Source organism: Dipodomys spectabilis, unplaced genomic scaffold (genome assembly GCF_019054845.1).
Source record: "Dipodomys spectabilis isolate Male_0828 unplaced genomic scaffold, ASM1905484v1 ptg000152l, whole genome shotgun sequence".
In the NCBI taxonomy this organism is placed as follows: Eukaryota; Metazoa; Chordata; class Mammalia; order Rodentia; family Heteromyidae; genus Dipodomys; species Dipodomys spectabilis.
The window spans coordinates 59,383-81,528 of NW_024870829.1; positions in this window are offsets into that span (position 1 = coordinate 59,383).

Below are 22,146 nucleotides of genomic sequence, written 5' to 3' on the forward strand. Positions count from 1 at the left end.
TGGCTTTTCTGCTTATGTGGTGCTGAAGATTCGAACCCAGGGCCGCAAGCATGCAAGGCAAGCACTGTACCACTGTGCCACCTTCCCAGCCCAAGTTTGGAAGTTTTTGAGAAGAGGAATTTGGAATTTGCTTTGCATCCTTGATTAGTAATGAATAAGCAACATTTTACTCCAAATTTTGTCTCCTTTTATGTTCTATAAACAGTTACACATGATCATCATACCATGTCATATCTTTAAGTCCTTCTTTTATTCTTTTATCATTATTATTTTGTTGTTGTTGTTTGGCTGATCCTGAAGCTTGAACTCAGGTCCTAAGCAATGTCACTGAGCTCACGGCTAGTACTCTGCCACTTGCGCCACAGCACTACTTTTGTTTTTTTCTGCCTTGGCTTGCTTTGAAGCATAATACTCAGATCTCAGTCTCCTGGGTGGCTAGGATTACAGGTGTGAGCCACCAGTGCCTAGCAAGTCCCTCTCTTTTAGATATTATTCTAAAAGCCTCCTATCCAAGGTCGCTCTTAAGGTAGTAAATGCACCTATGCATATAGCTCCAATAGTTCTTTCAAACCTTCAACTCCTGTTATAGCTGTGGTGTGTCTTTTCCATTGTATCCTGAACCAACTTCACTGTTCTCTTCATAATCCATGTTTCTAGATGTGTTACTAATAATTACCTAAATTTTGTGGCTATAAACCCTAAATCACTCAACTATTAATTTCATTTAATTTTTTTTCAATTTGATTCTTCTTCAGTACAAATCTGAGCTTATACTCACCTCTTGCATCTACCTCTTGGCATGAGCAGAGCCTGGAACTATTCAATCTCAAATGCAAGAGGTTAGCAAGAGAATAGCTTATAGTATTCCTGCCTAAGAGTCAGGACATGTAGTTGAGTGCCTGAAAGAAGCAATGCATTCCTGGCAAGGGAAGGGGTGATAGAGACAACAGCCTAGAGAGCAAACTGACAGTCACAACATTTAATAACTGTCCTTTGGAGAAACTGACCTCCTGCAAAGTGGCAGTGAAATAACTCACTTAGTGAGTTTTCATATATGAAGGAAGTTGTCATGTTTCACTACACAACTTAATTGTAGTCAAAGAGAGGGTAATACTTTTGTGTCCTCCTTGGCCCAGTCTCACTTAATCTCCATATTAATCTTTGCTCATAGTCTATTCCTACCAGAAGGTCCCTGATGAAGAGGAAAGTGTGAAAGTGTGATCTCTTGGCTTCTGACTGGCCCTGTGGGAACTGAGGCCACTTTTAGTTTTGAACCTGTTCCTTCTGACATTGGGAAAGCTCATTCTTTGAATTGTGCCCTAGTACCAAATCTTTTGAGAGAAAGTCAAGGAATGACAGATTCTGCCTGAGGGAGTGAGTTTCTCCAATTCCAAAGAGGTCAATTAATATCTGATTCTAAGGTCCAGGTGGAAGTTTTTCACCAGATCCTCGAAGCTGGAGTGGATGTTAGCTCAGACTCCAGGCCATCCTCATATTTCTCCAGCCTTTCTCATGAACCAAAAGGTTACAGGAGTTGAGTTCAGAAACAAGGAGAAATGAGAGTATCAGAAGAATTATTGGTAGGGGGATGAATTAGAAACGTTGGGGGAAAGAAGGGCTCAGAAAATCTAGGGTCACTCACATCATTTGGGAATTACATCATAAGATTAGGGGAAAAAAAGTAATAAATTACTACCTAAATTAGTAACTCGACTACTCTACATTACAACTGTTGAGTCAAAAGGTAGCTGTCCTAATTCTATTTTGATGAGAAAAACGGAGCACATTCTTTCCTCACAAAGTGCTACAGAGTATCTTCATCCATACCCCAGGTTGTTCTTACTCTCTACATCTGTTACTTTCCTTTGCTGGATTCAGTCAATGACACTTGAAAGTGTTATCATCTTCAGACATGTAATTACAATTTCTTCTAATCCATTTGTTATCAAATAAAACATATTATTTGCAAATATCTGTCTATGGTAAATTTTCTTCCATGGCATATTTATTTGATGATATTAAGTATTATTTTAATAGTTTCATTTTTAAAACTTGAGGAAAATGTTTTGTTAATATTAGCACTAATTATTTGCACATTTCTTTTGTATTTTTCCTTTTCTGTGTATTTGTTATTAAGCTTCTAACATTGTCTTTTCCCTCATGTGTTGCCTTCTTAAAATTGCAATTTATAAACTATATATCATGGTCCTGTATGTGTGAATTAATATATTTATTTTTGATCTAATATCCACACAATGCCAAAAAAATGCCAGTGAAATTAGGATTAGGTATATATCCATAAATATTTACCAATGATACAGTAGAAAGATTCACTTCTCTAATATACCAGAACATATTTAAGCTATGAATAGCACATTTTCTTTATTCCCTCTTTCTGGTGCATCTAGGTTGGTTACACAGCTTGGTTGGTATGAATATTGCTGCCATGGGCATGAATGTTCATGTTAATTTATATTACTTCGAAATGTATCTAGTTGCGGTAAAGGTCATCAACATAAGTGTCTTTTTGGTATTGTGTAAACTTCCATTATGATTTCCCTATGGGTTGCACTCGTTTACAATGCCACAAAACCAAATACAGTTCCTGATTTATTTCAACCTCTCCAGAAGTTTATTTATCTGAGTGGTGATAGATATTCTGGTGTTTAACATGAGATTTCAATGACTTTCCTCTTTATTTTCCTATGTATTTCCTATGTGGATACGACTCTCAAACATTTCATTTATTCATTAAACACTTACATTTGTACTTCATTCCTGATAAGTGTCTTTTCTTTTGTTTTGGTATTTGATCAATTTTTAAGTTTTATAATATTTGATTTTTTCCCATTCCAAATACTCACTTTAGTAAAAGGATTTTTTTTTCATTACAATGGTGCACAATTAACTAAAAATAACTGATTGTACATTTATACCACTGGATGTTTTTGTTTGTATTTACAGCCAAGAAATTATTCCAATAAAGATGCTGAACTTCTTTCACTAGATATACTGAAAGGATAGTATCTTATATTGGGCTAAACTAATTTCAGAATTAACAGTCACAGGCTGGGCCACAACAGTCTGATCTAAGTAAAACCACTAACACAGCACAAACTGCACTTAAAGAGAGCAAAGGTCTTTATACAAGTTAGAAGAAATGCAAGACGTTCATGAAGCAAATGTTGAAGTTCATAAGCAGACCTTAGGAATCTGAATATCAAGAAGATCAACGAATAAAAGAATTTAGAAGGACTTTAGAACTCAAAATTGGGGAGGGGGCAAAACCACTAGATACCAAAACTCAAAGCTGAAGGGAAGGAGTGTGTTTTACCCCAAACCTCAGCTGTGACTGACTCTCTCACGAAACACACACACACACACACACACACACACACACACACACACACACACACACACACACACCTAGTGAGAGGCCTTACCCAAAGTACAGACATTCTGGACTTAGACTCCATTTTGAAGGCCTTTACCGAAAGTATCCATTGTGAAGTCCTTTAATGAAAGCACCCATTGTAAATAAAGACTTTTACTGAAAGTTAGAACTCAGGTTCCTGGAAAAAGTGTGAAATGTCACAATAATGTTCTGCCCATAGCTTCCCTAGCAATAGCCATCAGTGGATGACAGGAAGATACATAAAGCTACAGATGTTTCTTAAAATAGTTTACAGTTTGCTGCTTACTGCTTAGCCTGTGCACACTAGCCAATACGAATGTTACAAGATTCAGTCACTAAATGCCAACTAATCATGTAACTGCCAAGGTAGGAACCCCCTTACCTCAACCATATACTGTATAAAAACCCTGTTAACTGAAGGGTTGGGACTCTCAACTCTGACCCACTGTGATGGTGACGGTTGTGAGTCCAGGCTCGAGCTTGCAATAAATGACGCTTGTGTGCTCGCATCGGAACTGGCTCCTAGGTGGACTTTGGAGAACCTTATCTCAGCATAAGACTAGTGTACACAAAGAACCCCAGGGGCAGCTATATCTGGGACAATGACACATTTTTCCTCTTCCTTTTAGATAATCAAATGTGATGTTGCAGTGGGCTCCACAGCTGCCCCACATCTGAGCAGGAGGAAGGAAAAGATGCCTTAGCCTGCAGGATGGCCTTGTGTACCCCTGGCTTTCTGTGTAAGAATGCAGTTCATGGTCCCCTAAGCAGGGGTGGCCAAGCTGAAATGGGGGTTAGTTTTGACTGGAGGATGGCACCCTGTGAGCCCTGCATGTGTGGTGAAGCAGCATGGAAAGTCCTGTGAGCATCTCCCGGAAGGCCTCTCAGTTGCTTGGAAAGTTGACTCCTGTAGTTGGACATGGCAGGAGGAGAGCAGGAATCCAGAAGATGGGAGAGGCACAGGAACAAATGCGCCTCTCCATCGAGACTCCTCAGCCATGCTAAGGAAGTTCACAACCCACACGTGGTGGCCACTCTGCAGGTCTCCAGAGTATCTACTTGTCTGGGGAGCAGTGCATGGTACTGATACAGAGCTGAACTTCCCCAGTGGCACTGGGCCTGGCTAGGATGGAGCAGCCCCTACCAGACATGTTTTCTGCCCTCCTGCTCATAGCCTCCAAGCAGTTGCCCGGTCTGCAGCACCCAAAGCAGGCCAGCTCCATGGGGCAGGCTAAGGCTGTGCTGGCAATTCCTGGTGCCTGCTTCAAGGCGAGAGAGACGCCTAGCCCACAGTGGAGCTGGTCCTCACTCACTTCCAAGGGTGTCCACAGAGGCATGACAACCACGGCCCCAGCGCTGCTGCCCTCCCTGCCCCCAGAGTTTACCTATAAGTCCCTGCCTTTGTTCTTGAAATTCTTTAGGCACTAGTGTCTCATTTCTCATTGTCTGTTTGGGTGGCACTTGAGACTCCTTCCTCTCCTCACCAAGCTAACAGGCCCCAGTGGATTCACCCCAAATTCTGCACCTCACAGACACTTCCCAGAACCCAGTTGCCTTTAGGTCTGATGCTGCCTGAGCTGCTGGCCTACTGCCTCCTTCCTCCCTTCACAGCCTCTGCCAGGGCCTCCCATACTTTCTCCACTGTTCCAGCCCCAACCACCTCTTGGCCTCCCCTGAGGCCTCCCTCCTCCCCACACAGCCCCCATCCCCAACCCCAGCAGGGCCACTGCTCTGGGGAAAGACAACTGTGGGCCTGGCCCAGAAGAATCAAAGGTGCAGTGTGCACCCGGCTGATTGGAGGCAGCATAGTTCTCTGATCACTGTATTTCACTTCACTTACACATATATTAATTGTATTAATTTGGTATGTAAGATTGAATCTCGCAAATTCTTATTAAGCCTTTGCAGAATAGCTCTTAGAAATATAGTCCCAAAATGCAGATTGAATCTTTTATAATTCTTTCGAGATTCAGAGATATTTTAAGTAGTTATTGTAAGGTATATTAAATAGATAGATTTCATTAGGTAGCCGATGAAGAGAACACCACATGCTATTCAGGCAGGAGAAGTCTATTTACCGAACTACTGTCCCCACCATGCATGGTGGAGAAGCATGGCTGAAAAAGGAAGGGAGGGCAGGAAAGGAAGAGGTGTGACCCACCTCTGGGCCAGGATTATCAAGGCCAGGGACAGAAAAAGGTGTGACAAGGTGGGGGAAAGGTGTGGCCACACTGGATCTGGATGTAACGTAGCAGGAGGAGCAAGTGACTGCTTCCAGGTCGGCCAGTTACCTAGGTAAAAGATACTGGGCAGAAGCAGCCAAAAGAGAGGGAGGTGTCCCTGTGCAGACCTTACAGTTATAACCATCATAAACTCATTTCCATAGCAGAATGTTATTCCAAAAATATTTGCTTATGCATCTGTTATCAATTATTTACAAGACTTGAAACATTTAAAGTATCAAATATTACAAGAAGATATTTGATTCATGTTGAATGGATGTGAGTAGGTTGAGCTGTTGCATACATTCGTGTGTGTGTGTGTGTGTGTGTGTGTGTGTGTGTGTGTGTGTGTGTGTGTGTGTGTGTGTGTGTGTGTGTAGGGGGTGTTATGTGTATCATTGTAATCAAAGATAAGGAACATATTTCCTTTTTCTGAGATATACATTATGGTGTTTCTTTGTTGGTGGTAGATTCTGATTGCTTGCTTTGCCTGATGTGCTCATTCCAGCTGAATTTTGCAGTTAAAGCATCTTATTTATTATTGTACATATAGGGCTCTGATATTGCTTTGTCTTTACTCTGCCATCTAGGATCTCCTTTTCATCTTAAAATAGTAACATTCAATATAAATTTTACCTCCTGAATGATTTTCCTCTTTAGTTTGCATTTTGAAATAAGTATTATAAGACTTTTGATTTCCGTATTCATGAAGAAAAACCATTTTGAATTTTCTGTTTAGTGTAATAATACCTGGACACATTTGTTAGCAACAAGATCTTAAAATTTCTTGTGTAGTTTTAGTTTAAAATACCCTCCTCCATGTTTTTAGTATGGAGAGACAAACACTTCCTAAGATTAATGATAACAGTTTTATTCATTAAAATATCAGATAATTCATAATTTTGAACATATGTAGTGGCAAATGAATACATTTGCTCAGTGATTTCCTTGATACACCCGTGCACAAAAATACCACTCATAGGGGCTGAGAAGGTGGATCAGTGGTAGTCAGCTTATCTTGAATGCACGAGACCCTGGGTTTGATTCTTAAGCACCACCTAAGCAGAAAAAGCTAGAAGTGGTACTGTGACTCAACTGGTAGAGCACTAGTCTTGAGCTGAAGAGCTGAGGTATGGCAATCAGGCCCAGAGTTCACCACCTCCGACAAACTAAATCAATAAATAAAACTCTTACTCAAGAACATTAATTTCATAGGCTGATTACCATTTTAGTTAGGGGCAGAGTGCCAAGATATAGCATACCTTTGTCGCAAAGCTTTAAGAAGGATGTCAACACCTAACAAGTACTAAAAACAAAAAGTAAAAAATTAGTTCTGACAACAACATACAGAATTGCCACTCAAAGTGAAACAAGTACTAAGAATGAAATACTTTTTATAACATTTCTTAAGAGATTCTGGCTCTACAATAATTATCATATAATGTGACCTTCAAAAATTCCATAGGTGGGCCTGAGTCTTAAGGGCCCCTACAAAAAGTGGAGGAGAGAATCATCAACCCAGATTTTTTAAATTGTTATTGTTAAGGTATTGTACAGACAGATCACCATTTTATATGTCGATAATGAGTTCATTTCCTCTTTTACAATCTTATGACTTCCTTTGCTCTCTCTAATTTTCCATCCAGTCCCTGTCTACAAGAGGTATAGCTCATTGTGAACGTATTATCTACAGAGTACAACTGCTGCATTCGTTTCCCTGTTCTTGAATTTCTGTGGCTCCCTCAATGCCAATAAATGGATAAAGAACAGAAAAATCCATCTTTTTTCCAATTCCTGGAATTCATTTCAATATAAACATCAGTAGTTTTATGAGCGTGTCAGACTCTGTCCACACATCCTGAACACTTATACTTCCTGCACCAAGTCATAACTCCCACCGGATTCTAAGGTCTACAAAGTAATTCTTTTCACTTTCCACACAGGAAGAAGCTGAGAGTCAGGAAGATTAAGTATTTTACTGGAAATACTGGGTGGAGAATAATGGCTCATATCTGAACATGATAGTTTGAAAGCAACCCAGTTTGATGTATCCATTACATGTTTATTTCCAGTTAACCAGAAGAAAGCAAGAATTGAGTGTTTCCAGTGGTAGAGCTAAAATGCCACCAGACTTGAATGGGAAAACTAAAGGATAGTTTCAATATGATGATTTTTCAATACCAATTCTGTCCCATACATAATCTCAGACAGCTCACACTCTCTATCTCTCTATCTCTCTCTCTCTCCTTAAAAAAGATGTTACTATGGAAATCCAAATAGTTTTTTTTTGTAAGTTTTATATTTAGCCTTAGTGAGGTTTGACTTGAAAGTTTCTATCTTGGTGAGCCACAACTTAGAACTTTGTTATAATTATACCCATGTCTGTATTCAGAGAAACATTCTCCTGGTTAAGTCCTCCTTTTCCAGCAATGATAAGTTTTCTCTTCTTGGCCCAGTTTCTTCTGTTGGGACTCAATATCTTAGACTTTTCTGTCTTGCATGGTCTATAAGTCCTTTGATCCAGTAGATCTCAGCCATCCTAATAAGAAGGATTGTAGGTGGTAACTACTGTACTGGACAGAACCTGCTTTGGGAAAAGTGTTCTAGGTTCACCATTCAGGGACGGTTTTTAGTACTCACCCATAATCTCTTTGTCTTCAGAATTGGAAACTTGTTAGGTCCAGGAATTCAGGGGAAGCACACACTCTGTGCTATTTCATACTTTTTTGAATTTAATGACAGCTTCCACCTATTGTGTACTTTAAGCATTGTGTGAAGAGAAAGATTGCCCCCAAGAGACAGAAGCACTTTACTAAATTCTGCTCTCAAAACACAGGAGGAGGAAAAGAAGCTCTGAAGGAGCCATATAGCCTAGAAGCCTAGAAGCCTTGAGTTCTTAGAAACTCAAGCTGCCTTTTATCTTACCTTCAACAAAGAAAGTCAGAGACTGCAGTAGCTTGTAAGCTCCATTTATATTCCTGAGCATGGGGCTCCCTTCCCCTTTGCCCTTCTAACCCTTTACATCAGGGCAAGTGGGAAGATGTAACAAGAATGCTTAGTGTTTGAGCCTGGGATTAAAAACTTCATTTTGTGATCGTAAACATTCCACAACTTCTTGAATTGAATCTGAGGGGCAGACGGAAGTTAGGTAAGGAATTCAGAAACTTATAATTACTTCTTTGCTATCTAACTCATCCCTCCCCACCCCTCAGAATAATATTTCCCAACTGTGTAGACATCCTTACATTCTATTCTCCAGGAGTTTGATTATGGGGAATCATTTGCTTCTTATGTGTACTGATTTACAAATAGAGATTTTTCTCCTAGGCTCAAAATGATTTCATTGATGGGGACACTGTGCAATAGGCTAAACAGGGTTTCTTCATGTGTTCATACCCTAGGTAGGACTACTAAGGGCTAAATAGTAATCAAAGCTCACTTGCTGTCAGTGGTATTGCTCTGAGGAATTACTGTCAATGTTGCCCACAGTACCTAGTCCAAGGCCTTTTAGAAAAGCTCCAGACCCAAACTGCTTGAGTATCTGTGTGAGATAATCATCATTGAGCAACTATGTTCCATGGTTGTGAGACATTCACTTCTGTGAGCATATGCATATGAGGGCTCAAGAAGAGAGTTACTTGGAAGAAAGGTCCTAGGATGCAAAATGTCCACTAGAACAATGGAAACCCATAGTTTGGCATGCTTAATGTTTTAACCTGTGCACTGAACAAACAGGAAAAAAAAGACACATTAAGAAATCTGCCACTTATACCAAATAAAGAGATATGGTGAAAGTGAGAGAAAGGACATTGATTTCATGGTAGTCATGACAAACAACACCTTAGCACACCCTCAGAATACTAATCCATAATTTTCTATTCAGCCATGTTACTAGGTGTGAGTTGTATTTAGAAGTCCTCAGGGACTTCAGAACAGGAAGATCTAGGGGAGAGCCTAAGATTGGTCTGCTATTTGGGACATAAAATAACTAGTTTGATGATAGCACTTAGTAGTGTCCTACAAATATGTGCATTTACCCTAGTATATTTGATAAGTATCCCCTCACTGAATTATCTTTGGTTGGCTCACTTGCTGACATAGCAGCTGTCTGGTAGCTCCACTGTGACTTATCTTTATTCTGCTGAACCAGAAATGGAAAAAGAGAGACTGACCACAACAGATTTACATCTTTCTCAATGAGCAGTGAATGGCAGGGGAGTATTTAAGATGCTTCCCGTGTTCTCAGTTAGCTAGTACCACCTTGGATACCAGCTCAAATCTTGATAAGCAGATAAAGAACTTACATGAGCTTGTTGTGCCAGATTCACAGCTAGAGATGTAGATGAGAATGTGGAACAGTTTGGTGTGAAAGCCACAGGTTGATATGAAGCACAATTCAAAGGATGTGGAGATGAAGCGAGCTACCTGGAGGGAAAAGGAGAGACAGATGAAGCTGATGAGCATCTAGAGAGAGAAGACAGAGCAAGTTTGAGGCCAACTGGAGATCAAAGTAACCCATCTGAATTACAAGAGTCTGACTATCCAGAGCCACAGAGAGAGGTTGGAAGACCAGCAAGTGATCTTGCCCATTTCTAGGGAGCTCCCAGAATGCCAGGGTTAGAATTGGTAGCTTCTCACTGCTGCTGAGCACATCTCAGATCCCTTGTTACCATGATAATTGACACTGGAAAGGAGCAGCGAGAGTTATATGAGGTGATTGCAGCTCACTATGTGGAGCCAGTTCTGCAGCATTGTGGAGTATGGTCTCTCAGGATGCTTAGGGCAAAGATCATATAGCTGATGTCAAAGAATGAAATCTACTTGGAGTAGACATTTATACATGGTACGTGCCTAAACACAACAAGCTGATAATGAGCTGCTAGAGGTAGTTCCCTAAAGATCTAACAGCCAAAACTGGAGAGGCAAACGCAGAGCTCTGCACTACATCAGTCCACCATGCCAATTGCATCTACCCTAGTACTGGGTACCCAGTTTTCACAACCATAACCCTGTTAGCTGATTGTGTCCTAAAATCTACACAATTATTATCTTTCAGTTTATCTATGCTTCCTTGTCCCTGCTAAACTGTTCTGGAAGCAAACATCCCCCCATAAACAGGCTGGAGATGCAATCCCAATATCAGATAAAATAGACTTCAAATTAAAATTAGTGAAAAGAGATAAGGAAGGTCAGTACATACTAATTAAGGGATCTCTCCCCCAGGAGGATTTTACAATTCTAAATATCAATTCAACAACAAAGGAGCACCAAAATTTATCCAAGAAACACTACTTTCCCTCAAATCGCACTTAGATTCAAAATCATTAATTGTTGGGGACTTTAACCCACCACTTTCCAATCTAGATAGATCAACTTGGCAAAACCTCAACAGAGAAACTGCAGATCTAAACAACTGCATAGATCAATTAGATTTAACACACATCTACTGCATATTTCATCCAGCAGCATCAGAATATACATTTTCTCAGCTACACATGGAACATTTCCCAAAATAGACCATATTTTAGGCCACAAAGCAAACTTGTCCAAATTAAGAAACCTTGAAATTATACCTTGCATTCTCTCAGACCACAAGGCAGTAAAATTAGAACTCAACACTAAAACCCAGCAAATAAAGTCCTATAATACATGGAGGCTGAATAACACACTGTTGAATCACAAGTGGGTCATGGAAGAGATTAGAAAGGAAATTCAAATGTTCATGATATTCAACAAAAATCAACACACAAATTACCTGCTCCTCTGGGACACAGCAAAGGCAATACTCAGGGGCAAGATTATAGCTTTGAGTTCCTACATCAACATATTGGAAAGATCTGAAACCAACAAACTAATGAGACATCTGAGCCTCCTTGAAAAAGAGCAGCAAGATACACCCCAATCCAGTAGACAAAAAGAAATAGTTAAAATTAACTCAGAATTAAATGAATTAGAATCCAAAAAAACATACAAAAATCAACAAAACAGAGTTGCTTCTTAGAAAAAATTAACGAAATTGACAGACCCTTTGCAAGTCTTATCAGAAAAAGAAGAGAACACACCCAAACAAATAAACTCAGAGATGAGAATGAAAATATCACCACAGAAACAACCAAGATTCAGAATATTATAAGGTAATACTTCTCAAAACTATATGCTATGAGTTTGAGAACTTGGCAAAAATATTTACATGCCAAAACTAAACCAAGATGAGTTAAACCATCTTAACAGGCCCATATCAAGCATTGAAATACAGCAATAAGAGACCTCCCATCTAAGAAAACCTAGGACCAGATGGTTTTACAGCAGAATTCTACAAGGCATTAAAAACAGAGCTCACAACAATACTCCTCCAACTCTTCAATGAAATTGAAAGAGAAAGTTCACTACCAAACTCATTCTATGAAGCCATCATAACCCTCATCCCAAAAACAGGCAGGGACTCATCAAATAAAAAGAACTATAGACCCATTTCGTTGATGAACATTGAGGCAAAACTTCTTAACAAAATTTTGTCCAATTGACTTCAACAATTCATCCAAAAAATCATACACCACGATCAAACAGGATTCATTTCAAGGATGCATAGCTGGTTCAATATACGCAAATCAATTGCTATAATTCATCACATCAACAGGAGCAAGGATAAGAACCCCATGTTTATCTCAATAGATTCAGGGAAAGCATTTGACAAGATCCAACAGCCCATTATGATGAAGGTTATGGAAAAATTAGGAATCTATGGAACATTCCTCAATACAATAAAGGCTGTAAAAAACAAACTTACAGCCAGCATTATACTTCATGGTGAAAAACTAAAGCCATTTCCTTTCAAATCAGGACCGAGACAAGGAATGTCCACTCTCTCCAATTCTCTTCAATCTAGTATTTGAGTGCCTAGATTCAGTGAAAGACAAAAGCAAACATACAGGGGATCCAACTAGGGAAAGAAGAAGTAAAAGTCTCCCTCTTTTCAGATGACATGATCTTGTAGTTAAAGAATTGCAGAGACTCCACTCCTAAATTACTCAAGTTGATTCAAAACATTGGCAAATTAGCAGGGCATAAAATTAACCCTCAAAAATCCATGGCTTTTCTGTATGCCAACAAGGAGAAAAGTGTGGCTGAAATTAGGAAAGAAACACCAACCATTCGTAATAACACCAAAAATCATATAGTACCTAGGAATTAACTTAACCAAAGAAGTGAAGGACCTCTATGCTGAAAACTTTAAAAAGTTGAAATAGGAAATCAAAACAGAATTTAGAACGTGGCAAAATCTCCCATGCTCCTGGATTGGAAAGATCAACATCATGAAAATGGCAATAATTCCCAAGGATATCTACAAATTCAATGTGGTACCTATCAATATTCCAACCTCATTCTTCAAAGAAATTGAAGTGGCAATCGAAAAATCCATAAGGAACACTAAAAGTCACCAAATAGCAAAAACGATGCTCAACAGAAAGAACAGTGATGGAGGAATATCAATACCAAATTTCAAACTCAACTACAAAGCCATAGTGATCAAAACAGCTTGGTACTTGCACAATATTAGACTTCAGGACCAATGGAATAGAATTGAAAGCCCCGAAATGAACCTACAGACCTATAGTCATCTAATCTTTGATAAGGGAGCTAAAAAAATAGATTGGAAGAAAGACAGCCTCTTCGGTAAATGGTGCAGGCAAAATTGGTTAAGTACTTGTAGAAAACTAAAGCTAGATTCTTATATATCACCCTGGACCAGAAGCAATTCCAAATGTATCAAAGACTTCGGAAACAAAGCAGACACTCTGAAAACAGTACTTGATGGAATAGAAGAAACCATAGGTCTCCTTGGCACAGGCCGAAATTTTCTTAATAGAGACCCAGAAACACAACAAATCAAAGAAAGGTTGGATAAATGGGACTGCATGAAATTGCAGAGCTTCTGCATGGCAAAGGATATAGCTAGCAATATCAATAGAAAGCCCACACATTGGGAGAAGATCTTCACTAGCCATACAACGGGCCAAAGGCTCATATCTAAATTATACCTGGAACTCAAAAAATTAAGTCCACCAACAATAAATCTTCAAAGAAACAACTACCCAATAAACAAGTGGGATAAAGACTTAAAGAGAAACTTTTCTGAAGAGGAAAGAAGGATGGCCAATAGACACATGAAGAAATGCTCATCCTCACTAGCCATAAAAGAAATGCAAATCAAAACACCATTGAGATACCACCTCACTCCAGTTAGAATGGCAAAAATCAAGAACTGTAATAACAACAGATGCTGGAGGGGATGTGGACAGAAGGGAACCTTACTTCATTGTTGGTGGGAGTGTAAACTTGTCCAACCACTTTGGAAAGCAGTATGGAGGTTCCTCAAAAGACTCCACATAGAGCTCCCCTATGACCCAGCAATCCCACTTTTGGGCATTTACCCAAATGTTTACAAACAAGACCACACTAAAGCTAACAGCACGACTATGTTTACTGCAACATTATTTACTATAGCTAAGATATGGAACCAACCCAGATGCCCCTCAGTAGATGAATGGATCAAGAAAATGTGGTATACATACACAATGGAATTCTATGACTCCATCAGAAAGAATGACATTTCCCCATTTGATAGGAAATGGAAAGGCTTGGAAAAAATTATATTAAGTGAATTAAGCTAAGCCCAAAGAAAGACAGGTCCCATGGTTTCCCTTATTTGCAGTATCTAGTATATGTGTGAGTCAAGCAGAAAAGTTCAGATAAGTTGATGTTAGGGAAATGAACTTTAAGATATGTATTCAAATGTTGTTTTTTATTTCATGCGATTGTTTCTAACACATTGATAAGATCATTTCTTTGTTACTATGTATGTCCCTCCCGGAAAGTATAACCCCTGCTTTCACTGTATTTGATGTCGGTATAATTTGTGGAGGGGAAAGGGAAAAACAAATCGTTTAAATATGGATACAGGTGGACCCATTCCAACAATGAGATGTACCAGTCGTTACGTCGAAAACGAACTTTACAACTCTGTTGCGGCATGGCGGGGGGCGGGAGGGGGAGCTGGGAGTATTGGGTTGGGGGGGCTAGGGGAGGATGGGAAGGGATGGGCAGGGGAAATAAAGGAGGAGGCTACAAAGCTTGATAAGAAATGTACTCATTATTCTGCCCATGTAATTATAACCCCTCTGTACAGTATTTTCACAATAAAAAAATAAAAAATACATATATCACATTAAAAAAAAAAAGAAATGTTCTCATTGGTGCTGGGAAGGTGGCTCAGTGGTAGAGCCCTTGCCTTGCAGGCATGAGGCCCTGGGTTCAATTCTTCAGCACCACATAAGCAAAAAGCAAAAAAGCTGGAAGTGGGTTTGGGGCTCAAGTGGTAGAGCGTTAGCCTTGAGCTGAAGAGCTGAGGGACAGCGTCCAAGCCCAGAGTTCATGCCCCACGACCAGACACCCTCCCCGCAAAAAAGATATGTACTCATTATCTCTGCTATGTAATTCTAACTCTTTTGTACAGTATTTGCACACACAAAGAAGATGTAACTTATTCAGTTTGGAATATAGTGAATGAGGAGATGAAGAGAAATAGTTTGGAGTAAATATGTTCAAATACTTTATAACTTAGTATGATCACATAATAAAATTTAAGTATAAAAATAGGGTGATGAAATTAATAACAGGAATAAAATTTAAAACAAGCTACACTATGTGGACATATGTGTATAACACAATTAAAAATACTTTGTGAAATTAAAATTTCTAATAAAAAGACAAAAATTCATTCCAGTTGTTATAGATTCATATGTTAATTTCTTTTTTCAGTTAATTCCTTGACAAAGTAAAAGAAGAAATATATTTTGCTCATTTAGAAAGACAATCTTGTCCAATTAGCAGTATTCTAGTTAATTACTGTCAATGTGAAAATGTTCAATCAACTTAACTATTATATTAGAATATTTTCAATCCATTCTTCAAAATATTATCTCTATAGGTATATACTTTTGCTATTTATTGAATATGTTTTCTTACTTAATTGCTATATACCATTTTCTGACTGTAGTTTGGTGTATGCAACTAGGATATATTATACCTGATCTCGAAATCAATTATTCAAACAGGTTTTTCAAATAAAAAATGCTTATAGTGAAATAAAGAGGTAAATCCAAATTATGTATATTTGAAGACAATCCTTGGTTAGTCCTCTTCTCACATTACCCATTCCCTTCTTGAGAATAATACGCATTGTAAGGAAATGTTTAGAATTTTTTGGAGAAATAGTTTGACTTTAAACCAGTGATTTACTTTATGCTTCATTTTGTTTACTTTATATTCAGAAAAGCTAAATTCTTTTTTTAAATTATTTTTTTATTGTGAAAATACTGTACAGAGGGGTTACAATTACATGGGCAAGATAATGAGTACATTTCTTATCAAGCATCGTAGCCTCACCTTTGTTTCCCCTTCCCATCCCTTCTCATCCTCCCCCCGTCCCCCCGCCCCGCCCAATTCTCCCTGCTCCCCCCCCCCACCCCCCTGCACCAAAGTTGTAAAGTTCGTTTTCGACATAACGACTTGTACATCTCATTGTTGCAATGGGTCCACCTGTATCCATATTTAAACAATTTGTTTTTTCCCTTCCCCTCCACAAATTATATCGAAATCAAATACAGTGAATGCAGAAAAGCTAAATTCATACCTTATTTTCCTTAGGCTTTATACTCAAGTTTAATGACTGATAGGTGACAGATAAAGGTGACACTTTTTAAAAGTGGCTAAATTTCGGCTGAGGAATCTAGGTACAAGTATACTTATGCAGATAGGCCTCATCAGTCGTGAGACCATGATATCAAAATGTTAACCTCTGCTTACTGGTGTCATGCTTATGAGATTATGTGTATTATAAACAGTGATTATGAGCATTTGTTTTGTAAACAACATCATTTCATGGGTTAGGAACTGAAGTGAGACATTACACTCAGAACTAAATTGAAGGAGAAATCCAAAATTAGTTAACCATATACACTTAACAAAATGTTTCAAAAATGCAAACTAAAGGAAATAATTTATGAAAAAATCAACATTTACAATAAATACAGAATCAGTATGACTGATTTTTTTTTATCCAGGTTGCAATAAGGCTTGCATGACGACTTTTCTGATTATGTGTTTAGTTAGGTCTTTATATTTAGTTGGAGAAATTCTGTTTTTTCATATATTCATTTGTCAGATCAAAGAGTAAATGAATTCCATGCCATAGCCAACATCCATAATAATGTTATAGTTGTACCCTGCTACTTTGCCAACCTTTCAAATCAGTTCGGGTATCTTGGGTCTTTTCTCGATCTCACTAAATAGGTATGCAATTTTTTTTGTCAACACTAGAAATAGTTTGACCACCATTTATTAAAATTGTATTTTCCAGAAGCTACTATTCTCTCTTTTCATGAGATTTTTTTACTTTCATTTATATAATGTGCTGATGTTTGCCTTTAGATAACCCATGTTCAGTCTTCTACAAACTGTGTAATTTAGATTAGGTTTATATTAGGTACACTCATGTAAACGGCTCAGATTCTATTACTTGCATATTTTGTGCTTGTTAAATCAATTGTATTTAGTTGTCAATATGGATACTATTGGACTTATTCATTGTATTTATGAATATGTTAAGTATGTCATGATTTTTGTGATTTAATACTGTAGGATTTTTTCCTTCAAATATGTGCAGATCTTACTTCATATACAGTTACATTTGTTTTAAACAATTTGATCCTTTCAAGGGATTTGCTATATTAGGTTCACCCAGATGAACTTAATTACAAATTAAAACAAACTTATTTCTGAAAGACAGTTATCCTTATAGTTCTATTCAAATTAACATGTATTTGAGGTTTTTGTACTTTTAAAAAACTGTACATAACATGTTTTTGTTCCTGGGGAAGTTCCACTTTCTTGGTTCTTTTTGCAGATATGGTGACTTCAACATATGTGTGCATTTTATTTCAATTGTTTTGTGTTTATATTTTTTTATATAAGAGAAAGTACAAATAGAATCAGTGATTTAGAACATTTTCAAATAGAATTCTAAGAGAGACATGAATTTTTATGACAACTGTGAATGGACAGGTCTTAGTGGAGGAGTAACAAAATAACAGAGACATTGTTGGATGTGAGTTTAATTCTTCCTCCATTTGCCTCACTATTTCCAATGATATTACTTCAAAGTCTTTAGTGAAAAGAAAATAATTTTGTCTGTATGAACTCAGAATTTTTGGTTTAGTAAAAGGCGAAAGATTTGTACGATCTGAAGAAAAACCAGAGTATTTTGGGGGGGGACACACTACACATTCATATTAGATTTTAACACTAAAATCTTTCTTCCTTAGTTTAAAAACACAGTTGTGAATTTATAATGTAAAAATAGCACCTAATAATTTATATGAAATTGTCCAAACTATTTTCACTTCACACTATATGCATTATAGAATGTAATAGTACTGTGTAAGATAGTATGTAATAATTGACTTTGTGCAAAGTTAATGACAGTGGCTATTTGTGAGATACTGAGTAATAGTAAAAATTATATTTGAATCTATTAAAAATCCCAGTTACATCTAAAAATAACTCATAGTTATAAATTAATGCTGAAAAATAAGTTTGTTTATTGGAAAAAGCCAGAAGTTTCAATAAGCTTGCTTTTTTAAAATTGCCTTGGATCTGGGCTTTGTTGGCTCATGCTTGTAATCCTATCTACTCATGACTCTAAGATCTGAGGATAATGGTTGAAAGCTATATGGACAAAAAAATCTGTGAGACTCTTATCTCCAATAAACGTCCTAAAAACCAGAAACGGCACTGTGGCTCAAGTGGTACAGTGCTAGCCTTGAGCTGAAGAGCTCAGCGACAGTGCCCAGGCCCAGAGTTCAAACCCCATGACCGACAAAAAAAATTGGCATGGTGTTTTACTTTATAATTTCATGATTTTTTATGAATGCTTGCTCAGTGAAAATGTCATTGGTTTTTATATTTTGTGTTGGCATAAAATGAGCCTTCTATTGCCTTAAAGTAATCAGAAAAGCACTCTGATTCTATGACAGCATAAATTTTGTGGGTAATGGTTAAGACCAAATTGCCTTTTTGAAAAAAAATTATGTCACACGCCAAAAAAGAGGAACAAATGAAAATATAAGCCAAAAACTTACTCTGTAAATCTTTATGGACTAATAGTCTGTCAGTTTGTTTTAACTATTAATCAAAAATTAAAGTAATACTGGGTAATATTAACCAATTTAAATTTCTTCATCCTTGTCATTTAAAAGACACTTTAAAAAGAAATTCAACAGATGAGTAATAGATGAGTTTTGCAATTATGTAGTTTAATAGAGCTCTGAGTTGTGGATATAGGACATTCATCTAAGTGACTAAATATGTAAATTAAATCCCATAAAGTATATTTCTTCAATTTTCTGGCTAAAGTGTTCTACAATCTAGGTAATTTTAAAAGAAATATTGTATGTTGTTTCCTTGGTGACAACATAATTGTAAGACTAAAAGTTTTCCTATAGCACGGCCACCTTAAACAGGGTGGATGTGTTAGGGTTGCCATGTAAACCTTTTGGGACAGCTTTAATGTTTGAATCTTGGATAGGATTTGAATGGGTATTGTGGCACACCTTCCTGGTTTGAGAAGAAAAATGACAGGCCATACAAAATACTTTTATCTGATACATTGTTATATTAGTTGTTTCAAACACACACATACATGCACACAGATACACACATTTGTAGTATAAAGACCCACTCCATCTGCAAGAAAATATTTTAATAGGAATTCCAGAAAATATTTAGTCTGCTGAGATCTAATTAGAATTTATAGAAATATCTAGTTGCTTCTACCCCTGGACATGTCATTATCATTGGTGAAGATGTTGCCATTTGAATTTAGAATGCCCCAGAAAGACCTATGTGTTAAAGAAAAATGACTTCTATTTCTTACCAGACTCTGGAGAATACCTGAATAGTTCTTCTGGAGAGTAAGTTCTTCAGTGTGAAATCTATGAGAACATAGACTCTCGTCTACTTTCTTCTTACATCTTTTAATCATTCTAGGTCAAAAACTTTTCCCTTTGACATACTCCCCACCTTGATATTGTCTTGTGACATGCCCCAAAGCAATAAAACCAACTAAACATACACTGAAACCTTCAAACTTGTAAATCTGAGTAAGACTTTCTGTTTAATAAATGGACAATATCACTTATTATGGTAGGTTATAAAGCTAACACAAGTCTAGTCTTTCTAACAATGTAGAGTATATTAACTTGTGCTTCATTATAAAATATCTAACTTCAGGTTTTATTTTATGTTCTAGTTTCTGTTGATCCCAGGGCTTAAACTCAGGGCCTGGATGGTGTTTTCGTGTTCTAGGCCAGTGCTCGACATACAATCTGAACTGGAATTCCATTTGCCCTGGTGGTTAATTGGAGATAAGAATCTAATGAACTTTTACTCAGATTGGCTTTGAACTGTGATCTTCAGATCTCAGCCTCTTAACTAGCTAAGATTACATCCTTGAACCACCAGTGCCTAGCCATGTTGCATATTTTTTTGCAATTCCAATTTTCAGCATCATATAGATGCTCCTACTGCAATAAAAAAATTACCCCTGTTTTCAATGTATTTGATGTTGGTATAATTTGTGGAGGGGAAGGGAAAAACCAAATTGTTAAAATAGGGATATAACTGGACCTACTGCATCAATGAGATGTACAAGATGTTATGTAGAAAAACGAACTTAACAATTTTGGCTTGGGTTTGGGGGAGGTTCGGAAGGGGAAGATGGACAGGGATGGTAAGGGGAAAGAAAAGAGGAGGTAACAATGCTTGATAAGAAATGTACTCATTATGGGGCCGAGAAGGTGGCTCAGAGGTAAAGTGCTTGCCTTGCATGCTTGAGGCCCTGGGTTCGATTCCTCAGCACCACATAAGCAAAAAAAGCCGAAAATGTAGCTGTGGCTCAAGTGGTAGAGTGCTAGCTTTGAGCTGAAGAACTGAGGGACAACACCCAGGCCCAGAGTTCAGGCCCCACGACTGGACCCCTGCCACCCCCCCAAAAAAAAGAAATGTACTCATTTCCTTGCCAATGTAATTGTAACCTCTCTATACAGTATTTTCACAATAAAAAAAACTTAAAACATACTAAGGATATTTGTAAAGTATATAATGAAGAATTTTCATTCTTTACAAAATCTATGCTAAACTATTTATATTTTAATGGACATTTCCTGCAACCAGTTTGATGTAGTTTAATACTTGTCACACCAACTTTCTCCATAGTCTACTGGAGATTTAATTGTTCATGTATGTACGTATATGTATATTTATATGTATATATATATATATATATAAGTATCTATCTATATATGTTCCAATGTGGATCATCAGAATTGAAACTTTGCTTTGTTTTACTGTACAGCAGTTAAACCTGGTCAGCTCATTCTGTGGCAATATTTGTGTTCATTCTAATCATTCCTTTTTTTACCACACCATCAGCCTTCTAAAATCAGCTTCATTTCCTGGAGAAATTACCAATCAGTCCAACCAATATACATCCAGAGCGTTTTAATAAAGCAAGTTTTAATGAAGGAAGATAACATGAAGAGACAACTACAGAATTTCTACAGAGACCTGACATCTTTCACATTTCTGCCTTCCTCCTCATACTTAAGAAAGTATTGACGAACACTATAAATATACTGCATTTATAACTTAAGGATCAGTGTTTGTTTGTTTTTTTTCCAAATTGAAGCCTTCTTTTCCATGATTTTTGACATAAACTTTTGGGGGATATTTTTTTATTGTGATGGGATTTCATCCAAAACAAAGCCATGTATATCAAGAAAGTCAATGTTTTCAACTCAGAGTACTAAACAAAAGAGGGAGAAAATTATGGTTAGCTATATATGTTAAGCACAAATATAGGCAATATCAAGATATTTTGAAATTGCATACTTTTACTGGATAAAGTTGCTCAAACCTATATTATCTACTTGGAAAATAGAGATTAGAGAATTCCAGCTCCAAGCAAGCCCACACACAAAATGAAGTTTCAGATACTCTAACCATTTGCTGGGTGCAATATTTTATGTTTGTGTTAGGAGGACCACAGTCCAAGAATACCCAGGCATAGTGATACTGCCTCAAAATAAGCAATCCAATTATAATCTGCAGAGATGGTAGTAGTAGAGATGCTGTTTCACAAGTATACGGTTTTGGGTTCAATCCTCCAGTTCCCCTAGAAATATAAGTGTGTGCAAGGGTAAGAATTTGGCATGTCTAAGGTCAAGATTTCATACTCATTTAACAAGCTCTAATAAAGCCTTTACTTTTTTTTGCTATTTTTAAAAAGTATAACCATAACTTCCATGCCACAAAGAAATGATTTCCTTTCATCCATTAAGTAATATGTTATGTGTTGGATACTGTCCCACTGAAATCATGCTAAAGATCAAA